Source organism: Bidens hawaiensis, unplaced genomic scaffold (genome assembly GCF_021521415.1).
Source record: "Bidens hawaiensis isolate Kalapana, Puna unplaced genomic scaffold, B.hawaiensis_p1.1 tig00015452_1, whole genome shotgun sequence".
NCBI lineage: Eukaryota > Viridiplantae > Streptophyta > Magnoliopsida > Asterales > Asteraceae > Bidens > Bidens hawaiensis.
Genome location: NW_027492382.1, coordinates 32,536 through 43,749, shown reverse-complemented (window position 1 = coordinate 43,749; position 11,214 = coordinate 32,536). Strand labels below are relative to the sequence as shown.

The following is an 11,214-nucleotide window of genomic DNA, read 5'->3' as shown; positions in this document are numbered from 1 at the left end:
CATTCCGGTGAAATATGGTCTAGAAACCAATTTCTGAAACCTGAATCCTTCCATTTAATCGTGGTAGTATCTATATTCAAACTAGACCCTTTTTTCTCCGGCACAGAAGACACCATGAATTTGTGACAAAAATTGGAAAGAAAGTGGAAGATTCAAGAGATTTAACAAGATTGAAAGAATTCCATAGGAAATCAAAGAGGATCCAGGGAGAAAAATGAAGAAGTAGAAGAGAAACCGAGGCGACGGTGAACATTTCCCCTATTATACTCATTGCAGTTAATGTGATGTATATGATGTGTAAAAAAGAGAGAAACAAGGGTCCAACCATATGTCATGCGGGAAATTTTCAAATTACGACATGTGGGCATGTAACATTCACGTGCCTGCAAAAAGTAAAAAAATCGTCAGTGCTTCAACGGACAGAACGTCAGACGTTAACTCACCTTTTTCTACTTTTTACAAATCCAGTCCATAACAAAAGGGGCCAGTTACACAATAATTGGATTCCAATCATCAAAAATACATGAAGACCCCACACATTTATTTCGCCAAATGGTAAAAGTAAAAATAAAAACATAAGTGAAAAATGGATCACACTAATTCAAAAAATCAAATTGCTTCCACTGCGAAGGAAGTAGGACATAAATAAAGAAAACTAACCACCAAAGTTAGACGTGAGATGAGCCTCATAATAAGAAAGATCTTGTCCCTTGGAAAATGATCCTTCAAACCTCATAAGCTCAGCAACGAACAACGTAGAAAGAACAATGATGGTTGATTGGAATGAAGCCTAGTATGAAGTCATCACCAAAACATGTAAACGAACGATAACACGAAAAGTAATGACATCGGCCCGGCCAACATCCCTACCAAACAATCTATTGCATAGATTAATGATAAACGGCATAACCCAGGAAAGACACAAAGAAGGTAGAAGAAATTGTGGGGAATGAGAAATGATACAAACATGTGTAATAAAGAACAAAGAAAAGAAAGCCAAGGTTGTTTATTTATACTCGCTCTAATAAATGTGGTAGTTGACAGTTGCACGCCATAAAGAACAAAACCAACCGGATGATGACGCCAACCATATGATCACACAAGAGAGTAATGACCTTAAATTCTTGGCAGTATGAGGGGAATAACGCCCCCTTGTGGTAGACGAAAGGCGGCTCCACATGTGTGCCAACGTCACAACTGTCATCGTCAGACGCCCTGTCACTCTTTTATAACTCACATTAATAAAAGCTGCCACCAAAATTGTTAGGCCAAGACGTCCACGCGCAGAATGGATAGGATTACAGTGAACATGCCAAAAACCCGTAAGTTCAAAAGCGTCAAAGAGTATAAAATTCCACCCGCTAATTAGCAACGCGAAAGAAACAATGGACTGGGGGACTTGTAGAAATAGGGTCACAAACCCAGTCGCAAGACAATAGAAGCCACCCGTGGATATTAGATAACGCCAGCTAGCCGCGTGGCATAGAAGGTTGTCCGCATTCTGATCAACTGTCACCAGCAGAGAGACCCTGTCACCCATAAGAGAGACAAGCAGCGTACGGCGGATAACATCTAAGCAAATCACAGTCCAAGAGTCGCCAAAGGACCACGATGGCATGATAAAAAAAATCAAAGGACGCCAACGTTGTACACCATATGTGACAACTGTCTCCGTATGCCGGTTGTCTCACCCAATCACAAACCTTTAACGTGCTCACCCATGAGAATAGAAGGTTCAATTAAGGGTGACAGCTAGTCCATTCTTCTCAACCTCTCCGGCTATAAATACTTCTCCCTACCAATGGTAAAAGAATCCACATTATATTACCCTAAACGATTACTCTCTCATTACAATTACTAATTGACACACGGGAGGGTGGTTACGAGAAGTACCCCCTTGTCCGTTTCTCATTACGAGCTCACGATGTTTTGTTTTGCATGCTAGGTCGATATCAGCTCATAAAGATCAGATTGCTCTAAACCTCTCGGTTGAGATATTAGGTTAACCCTCTTAGAGTTGAACTAGTGTTTCTTCGGTTTTTGTGGTCGTTATCGAATTTAGTTTTCAACTGCATGCACAAGAAGACCATAGATTTTATTTTTTTATTTTTTTTGAGGTCAAATCTTATTATATGTCAATAAACATTACATCGCAATACAAGGCAAAGGGGAAACAAGAAGACCGTATATAGATCGTAAGAGGAAAGTACAGAACAACTATATTGTTTTAAATTATGAGATGAAAATAAAAGTACTTAAGTAGCTTGATAAAAGCTTCAATCGTTTTTGTGCTTTATCCTTTTATCATCATAACCGATGAGCAATATCCCTCATTGATGACCTAGAGTGAGGGCTCTGATGCATGCAAGAGAATGCTATCTGGAGAAGTGTTTGTACTTGATCAGCAACTTGTTCATCAGGTGGAGCAAGGCGTTGGTCCGTAATTTCAGTCCAAGATACGCCTTCCATGTCTTGAGCCGAAATAAGGAAATCTCCCGGATGCTTTCCCATTATAATTTCTAGTGTTAGTACCCCAAAGCTGTAAACATCACACTTTTCATTCACTTCCATCGTGTATGCACACTCTGCACCAAAAAAATCAGGTCAACATCTAACAAATACAGTTTATTCCAACATTGATTTTGTACCTGGGGCAGCATAACCAAATGTTCCAGCAAATGAAGTCCAATTCGAGGAGTTGGGCTTCAATAGTCTGGCTGTTCCAAAATCAGATATATGAGCAACCCAATATGAATCAAATAAAACATTGTTGCTCGATAAGTCTCTGTGGATGATTGGTTGTGAACAATCATGGTGCATATAGGATAAGGCCTTTGCAATACCTTTAACAGCCATCGCCCTCTTTTTCCAATCAAATTCCACAGCTAGTTCTATGTTGGTCAGTACGTTCCTTAAGCTCCCTCCTGACAAGAACTCATATACCAAAAATGAGTGTCTTGAATGTGAACAAAATCCATAAAGCTTGACAATGTTGTGATGACGTATTTCTGTTAGTACTCGGATCTCATTTTCAAAACTCTTGAGATTTTGTATCTCGCCATCTTCTGGTGCATGAACTTTTTTCACTGCCAAAACTTCTGTTGGCAATTCTGCCTTATAAACGGTACCATGTCCACCAACCCCAACAATATGCTTCGAGTCAAAGTCCCCTAAGGCTTCAATGACGCTCTCATATGTTGGAAGTAATTTCGGACTCCAAGTCACAAGTCGATGAACTTGAGGGACCAATATTGACAAGTCAGTCATAGTTGGTTATGTTTCCTAATTACATTATGTTTCCTAATTGTATTGTGATTATAATAGGTAATGTCTTGGCTAGCAAGTTAGGTTAGTCTATATAAACCAAGTCATGGTTAGACATTAGATTGTGTGGTGGTGTGAGGTGTAACCGAGTTAGGGTTCATCCAAGAGACACACACGAGATGTAACCGAGTTAGGGTTCATCTATATGCAACCGAGTTAGGGTTCATAAAGAGTCAAACCGAGTTAGGGTTTGAGAGATTGTAAGTTTTTAGAGTTAGATTTTCTGATTTATATAGTGTTTGATTATCGATCCGGGACTTGATCATACACCATTTTCCCATCATAACTCCAGATGGTAAACATGTCTGCTCTTGTCACTTGTGTCCTAAGTATCATTTGGGTTTCTTTTATGGAGATAAAAGAATATGAAACCAATAAAAAACAATAACAACATGCATCCCAAAGTAGGAAAAATGATTAGAATCACCTTTGAAACCTTCTTTTTATTACCTTGATTTCTTGTTTGGAAGGGACAGTCTAACCCAGTGTTATTTCCACATAACCCCTTGTTATGTCGAAGTGCCTCCATAGGAGCCAATTTAAACGCTCTCATATTTGGAACTGGTCCTTCTAGCTGATTGAAAGATACATCGACTGTAGTTAAACTCAACATTTCGGAGAAACTTGAAGGAATGGAGCCTGTGAGGTTATTATGGGAGAGGTTTAATGTTTCTAGAAACTTTAATGCCCCAAGCTGTGAAGGTAATCTCCCAGTCAAATTATTTTTACTAAGGTCAAGAGATTCTAAATTTTCCAACTTGGATATATTCACAAGAATATCTATCTTAAGTTTGTTATCGCTTAAGTTCAAGCACCTTAGCTTGAAGAAGTCTCCTATATTTACATTCATTGGGCCGGTAAAAGAATTTTTTGCCAGGTTAAGTTCTTCTAAATTGTTCAGATTTCCCAATTCTGGATGAATTGTACCAGATAGTTTATTGCCATCCAAGAACAACTTTGACAATGAGCTTAATCTCTCAAAGCTCTTTGGGATTTCACCAACTAAATGATTTGATGAGAGATAAAGCTCCACTAATCTTGTTGCACTTCCTAGCTCTATAGATATTTTTCCAGACAAATTGTTGTTGGATATATGTAAGCTAGTTAAAGTAGAACAGCGTCCCCAGTTACTAGTCACCTGTCCATAGAAATTATTGTAGCTCAAATCAACATTCTCCAACTCGGGATATATTCCAAAATCTTCAGAGGTGTTTCCGGTCAGTTTGTTATTACTCAGCCAAAGTGACTTCAATTTGATACAATTTTTTAAGCTCTTTGGTACAGGACCAGAAAAGATATTGTTCTGCACACCGAAACGTGTTAGAACTCCAGAGACACAGATTGCATTTGGTAAATGACCAGAAAGCATGTGCGAACATACACATAACACTTCCATCTTAGTTAAATTAATATCTTGAGTAATAGAACCTACAAGATTATTCATGAACAAGTTCAATTCAACAAGGGCTGTTCTCTTACCTAATTCAGGTGGTATGTAGCCACTGAGATTGTTATCAGCTAAGTGCAACTCTCTAAGATGAGTGTAATTTGCAAAATAATCCGGAATGGAGCCATATATACTGTTTTCATTAAAGTACATACTTCCTAGCCGACTAAAATTTTGGAAGGTAAGTACCGGTGATAAGGTTCTTGCCAATATGAAGATCTACTAGATCCCTAGCCCGAGCTAGTTCGGGTGGGATGGACCCAGAAAGTTTATTATCAGACAGATAAAGGTTAACGAGATTGGTTAAATTTCCTATAGAGGAAGGAATGACTCCAGTAAGACTATTAGAAGAAAGGTCAAGTATGGTCAGTTTGCTGAGTGTGCCAATTTCTCGAGGAATGGGTCCCGTAAATTCATTTTTGGATAAATAAAGCGCAGTTAAGTTTTTGAGGTTACCAATTTTATCTAGGATATGACCAGTAAGAAGGTTTCGGCTCAAATAAAGCTCATGCAAAGATTTTAGCATTCCTATCTCTGGTGGAATCACACCCGAGAAGCTATTATTGGAAATGTCAAGATATGTGAGTCTCGACATGTTCCCAATACTGGAAGGAATGCGGCCATGGAGTGAATTCGACAAAAGATCAAAAGATTCAAGATTCCGTAACGGCCATGTATCAAGATCACCAAGTGTGCCGTTTAAATTTGCAAATTGAATTTTGATGCTTTTTAAAACACTTGGAGTACTGTTACTACAACCGATTCCGGTCCAGTTATCATGGCACGGGTTGCTTCCAACCCATGAAGAAAGAAATGATTGGCTTTGTTTATCAAGACTGGCTTTCCATTTCAAAAGAGTAGATGCTTCATTTGTTGGTTGAGTAGTTGCAAGTGAAGGGATATGCAAATAAGAGAACAATAATATTATTGCAAACGAGAGGGGCATGAAAGATCCTCTCATTTCATTATAGGAATGAAAAGATGACAAATTTGTGAACAAGAGCAATGGAGTCGAAGAATGAAGATTATTAATTTGTAACACTCAAGACTTGCTTGAACAACCTTGAATAGTTGCTACTTATAGAAAAGAATATGACTTATAAAATTAGTTGGGTTTTTGTATTTAAATATATTATATTATAAAATTACAATACGTCATACAAATATCATCATCATCCAAGGACCATGTCAGCGTGTCGTCGAATCTACCACCATAAAAATATTTGGACACGAGTTAAGATACAACTTACAAGTAGGCACGTATTTTTAACCACACCCCAAAAGCCGACCTGAAAAACTGTCAAACCGAACCCCTAAATATTACTCATATTTTATGAAACATGACCCGGATTTAATAAACACGACCGTACTATTTCGATTCAAGTATTGATTATTCGAGTAAACCCCAAAAAACCCATTGAACCAAGTATGCCCAAATTAATGGTATTAAATGCTCGATAGTCGACCTTTCAAAAAATACAAAAGATGCTCGATAGACATTTCCAGTATTTTATGTTATAGTGCTGGAAATGGAGGAAGAAACGAAGAATCGAGCTTGAAGATGAGATGTTTTTGTTATCATTGGACTATTTAATTTTCACTTGTTTATGCTAAGTGAAGATGATAATTTTGCTTCGATTTTAGCATTTTATTATTATTTTTTAGTTTTCTAAACTAAATTCTAGAAACCCGGTAAACCTAACAAAATAACACTGGAACCCGTATAACCCGAAACTGAATAACCCAGGAGAGATTATGATCGGGTTTCGGTTCTCGAATTAAATTTCTCAAACTCAAGGTAGCTGGCCCGAGAAACCCGAAAGAATTTCCGAAGAAATCATGACAGTCAAGAAAACTTTGGTTCGTCTTATACTTCTAATTGAAAATTCATCGAAATTCCGTAGTAAGAGATGAATTTGACAGGAGTGTTTTAGGTGGGGACCGGAATGCTCTATGTAGTATATAGCTAGGTACTTCAAATAAAGTTTATTATAGAAAATTTATTGTTTTATTTGTAAGTTTATTAAATTAATTAATTAATGGTAAGTTTAGAAGTCTGTCACGTAATTTAGAAGAAGCGTTAACTTACACTGAACTCATTATTTTATTTACCTGTCGCATAAAATCTTTTGATAGCTGTTTTCACAGTTTGAAAGTAAATGACATTTGTTTAAAGAATAAATCTAACAGACCATTTAGTAGTCTACTATTCAAATATTCTCGTTGGTTTATACTACGGTGTGGAAATAATTGTCCCGTGTTGAGCAATCTCAGTGTGTCAACAACTCAAATTGAAGAGTTCAAGCAAGGCACATGTATGATGTATGTATATTACGAGACTTTTATAATACTTTTAAGACCTATTTACTACACAAATAATAATTAAAATAAAATATTTAATAAATAATTAAAATACAATTTAACAATATAGTTATATACTTATCAGTTATCATACACTATTAATATAAATATATCGTATAATACAGTTTAGAACAATTTAAAAATGAAACAATTAGTTGATTAACTGGCATTATTTTTTGTATGTTTTTTTGAGACTACATGAGTTTTCTAATAAAGATAACGTATGAAAAAAAAACCCTGATTATGTGTGTGTGTGTATACATGTATCACTAGGTTATATGTGACTCGTTCTAAGCTAGATTAAAACACATTTACTAAGAATTTAAAGCCATAAATGTGAGATCTAGCTTATATGGTTCGTAAATGAACAAGATCTACATTTCAGGAGCTTTTTAGAAAAGTTCTTACCTTCTTGGACCTTAAACGAGGTTGTTTGACGAGACGACTTTCACCTTTTTATGTAGTCTAGCTCGGTTCTATGCTTTTTAGTGTAGTCAGATCTCAAACCGTCACAAAAATGATACCTCGAGCTTTTTAGCTTAAGTGTTTGGAATAGTCAAGTAACAAGTGACCATATAAGCTGTCAACTAACTGCGTCTTTTAGTTCAGTCTCCAATTAAACAAAAATAAACCTAAAAATAACTTGTTAAATCACCGAGACCTAGGGTGTCAATCGTGTCGGGTTGGTGGGTTGATGGATTTCAGGTTGGCGTGATGAGATTATTCAACCCTAACCCAACACATATATTTATTCAGTGACGTGTCGTGTCATGAGGACCCATTTAAATTCATGTTGTGTTTATGTCATGTATTGGGTCAATCTATTTTACGTTCATTTACGAATATAAGTAAAATCTAGGGACTTAGTAAAAATTTAAACAATCAATTAACTTCCCTAAAATTATTAAAAGGGTTAACAGGTCAATCCATTTTTAAAGGGTGGTGTTTCGGTTTACCTATTTACGAAAACGGGTCGTCTAAGCTGACCCAAAATCTATATTATTTTCGTGTCGTGTTTCAGGGCGCATCAAGAGTTACCGCCCATCCCTACTGAGACTAAAACAACCGATCACCTAAGTCGATTGTTATTCATATAAATATATAAGGAATAGTAGTTAGTTACGTCCATTTTGCCCAAAGTTGGTCAGATAGGCCCAATGAAAGCCAGTCAGGCCTTATGCTGGTCACCTAGTGTAACATCCCAACTTTGGGCGGAATATACACCGGTTCGGTATTTAGATTGTTCACAAGCTCGTAACACGATTAAAGTGACAATAATTATATAGATTTTATTTCATAAGTTGCATGAACACAATTGTCTCAACATAACAAATAACGTTACATCGGGAAACAAATAAAAGTCGAATTAATTAATTCTAAGGTCAACTAATCGTCTTCATCCTAAGCACTTCATTAAAGTATTCTATAACATGTTAAAAAAAATATATTTGTCAAAATTTATGCGGTGAGTTGTAATAATTCTCGTACATAAAGTAAATGGAAAAACAAATAAATCATCTCGTTCTCCTGATCGAAATCGAAATACTAGGGGAATAAGAACCACCATGTGTTCCAACATAAGAACCACCATGATTTCCAACATAAATCGAAATAGTGGGTACGTCCATTCAGACCCTCCCACTATGAAATCATGTTTGCGTATGCATTTGAGTACCAACCACCATAAAACGATAAACACATTGCACATATATCACATGTAATCATCATAAACAATATGAAAGGTAAATCATTAACATGCATGACATAAGTGCGAATCGGTTTGTAAACAAAGGCATGACCTAACGAGAAAAACATTGTAATGTCTACAACCGAAAATAATTGTAAATCATAAAAAAGGGCTTATGAAACTCGCATGTTGAGTTTCACGAGTAGAATGCGAAAGCGAGCACTTAAGCAAGTGAACCGGCTAAGTTCGGTTTAGCACGGGAATAAAATATTTCTAGGGTCATTGAGAAGTACAAAAGAACGAAAAAACAAGTAGAAATACGTGAGATTCAGTTAATTATTTAAGTTTTAAAGCCTTTGAATCAAAAATATATATTTCACTTAAAAATGAATGTTATTCTTTTCAGTTGTAAAATTTATAAGTAGATTAATTTTATTTCTTTAGGAAATTTTGGGTTATAATCAATGTTGTAAAAGTCGGTTTCCAATGCCGAGTACTTACCGAGTATTCGCTACAAGGTATGTCATCGAGGTGAGTTTCTTTAATTCCGCCTAGTTGCTAAGAACCGATTAAAGGTGGTTAACATAAGTTAGAATCGCATCTAGTCGGTGAACTTGAGCCGATTTTAGCTTAAAAAATAAAACATAACTCGTATATCTTTAATATTAAAGAATAAATATCATTTTTTACTTAATGACTAACAATTTTTAAAATAATTTATTATTTAAGAATGTGTTTCTCTTATTAATATTGATCTTTACTTATTTTATTATAAATATTAGTAAATTTATGATATTTGACATATATTTAATATTCAAAAAATAATTTTTTTGTATTTACCATGTCCGAGTACTCTCCAAGTACTCCGAGTACACCCAACTTCCCAGTCAGCCGCCTAGGGTCCGCCTAGCGACTTTTGCAACCATGGTAATAATAATGCTTAGTCATGTTAATATGCTGGACTCGTTTCGAGAAAATCTGAAACGGGCCTAAAAAGTATGAAAACCAGTTTAAGCGAGTGGTTTGTGTTCGGTCAGACACGAACTCGACTTATGTCAAATTTGTTTCCGATATAACAAAAATATTATTTTATAATTTTATGAGATGAAAGAACCATGTTTTATAAGTAAAAGTATGAAAATTTCCAAATATTAACCGAATGGTCGCATAAGCGAGTCGGGTTCATTTTTATAAACTAACACTATTGTTAAATTACTTGTAACGTAGCATCAAGTTCCGAATGATATGAACGTGCAGAAATTCAACAAAAAAATTACCTGAGGAAAGGAAACTAGATAATAAAGGAAAACTTGAACACTTGGTCGGTTTGACTATTTAAAAATGTGTTTGAAATTGAATTCAATTTGGTTAAACATGTTAATGGGCTCATTAAGCCGTTGAATTTACCAATTGACTCAATGAAGTTGAAATAGAGATTAGAAAGTCATAGTATGTTTATTACAAGTAAAAAACAAGTTGAACATTGTTTGAAATGGTACAAAGATGAGTTGAAACGAGTTTAACCAAAAAAAATCCGTAATTACATGCTCCTCCGCGTGTCGTAGATGAGTTGGGCCTATCCCTTGTGATGTGTCACACCCCTACTTAGGGCCTCGAAGTGTGACACTCGGTTGGTACCTGTTTGGTAATTATATCAGAGTTGCTGGTTTATTTTAGCGGGAGACTTTAAGTTTATTAAATGTTAATTTACATTAAAAATTACTAGGGATTTAAATACCCAAGCATTCGGTTACAAAATACTGTTTTATATTATTACAAGGATTATATATTCAAAATTTGAGCCATCTTGTAAACCGATCATCTATCATCATGACTCTAATTCTTTTATATAGCTATCTATATCTAAATACCTGCAATGGTTGGGAAATACTTTAGCGATGAGCTGGTGAAACATTGACCGACTTTAAACGCTTTTTATATCAACCTTTAAATATAAATATACTTTTCTGTTACAATTTCAGCAGGAATACTGGTCATTCCGGGAATTTGTACAACTTCCCTACACACACAATTCAAGAGTTCTTCGGGAGCTATTGCCCATTGGAGAACCGGTTATGACTAACTTTATTTGCATGCCTGCTTAGTCAAATATGTTTGAATCCAGACACATATATACGTAATCGGTCTGAGTTGTTTTTATTTTCTACTTTCTATTATAACGAATTTAGAGATCATGTAATCTCATGAAAATGTTTATCTAACTCTTTGTAATAAACAACCTGTTCATCACAAGAGTAAAATGTATGTCTGTTTGGTTAAGGTTTAACATATTCACGTTAAAGAAAAGATTGAACATATTCACCTTGTAATATAAGTTGGCAACTGCTTTGACTTCTAGTTTATTTCGGACCTTGTATTACCAATAGCTGTTAGT

General features: G+C 35.5%; 1 pseudogene; it reads right to left on the bottom strand.

The window, feature by feature from the left end:
• Nucleotides 1–2,276: 2,276 nt before the first annotated feature.
• On the bottom strand, nucleotides 2,277–5,732 carry LOC143549252 (uncharacterized; annotated as a pseudogene).
• Between the last annotated feature and the right edge of the window lie 5,482 nt (nucleotides 5,733–11,214).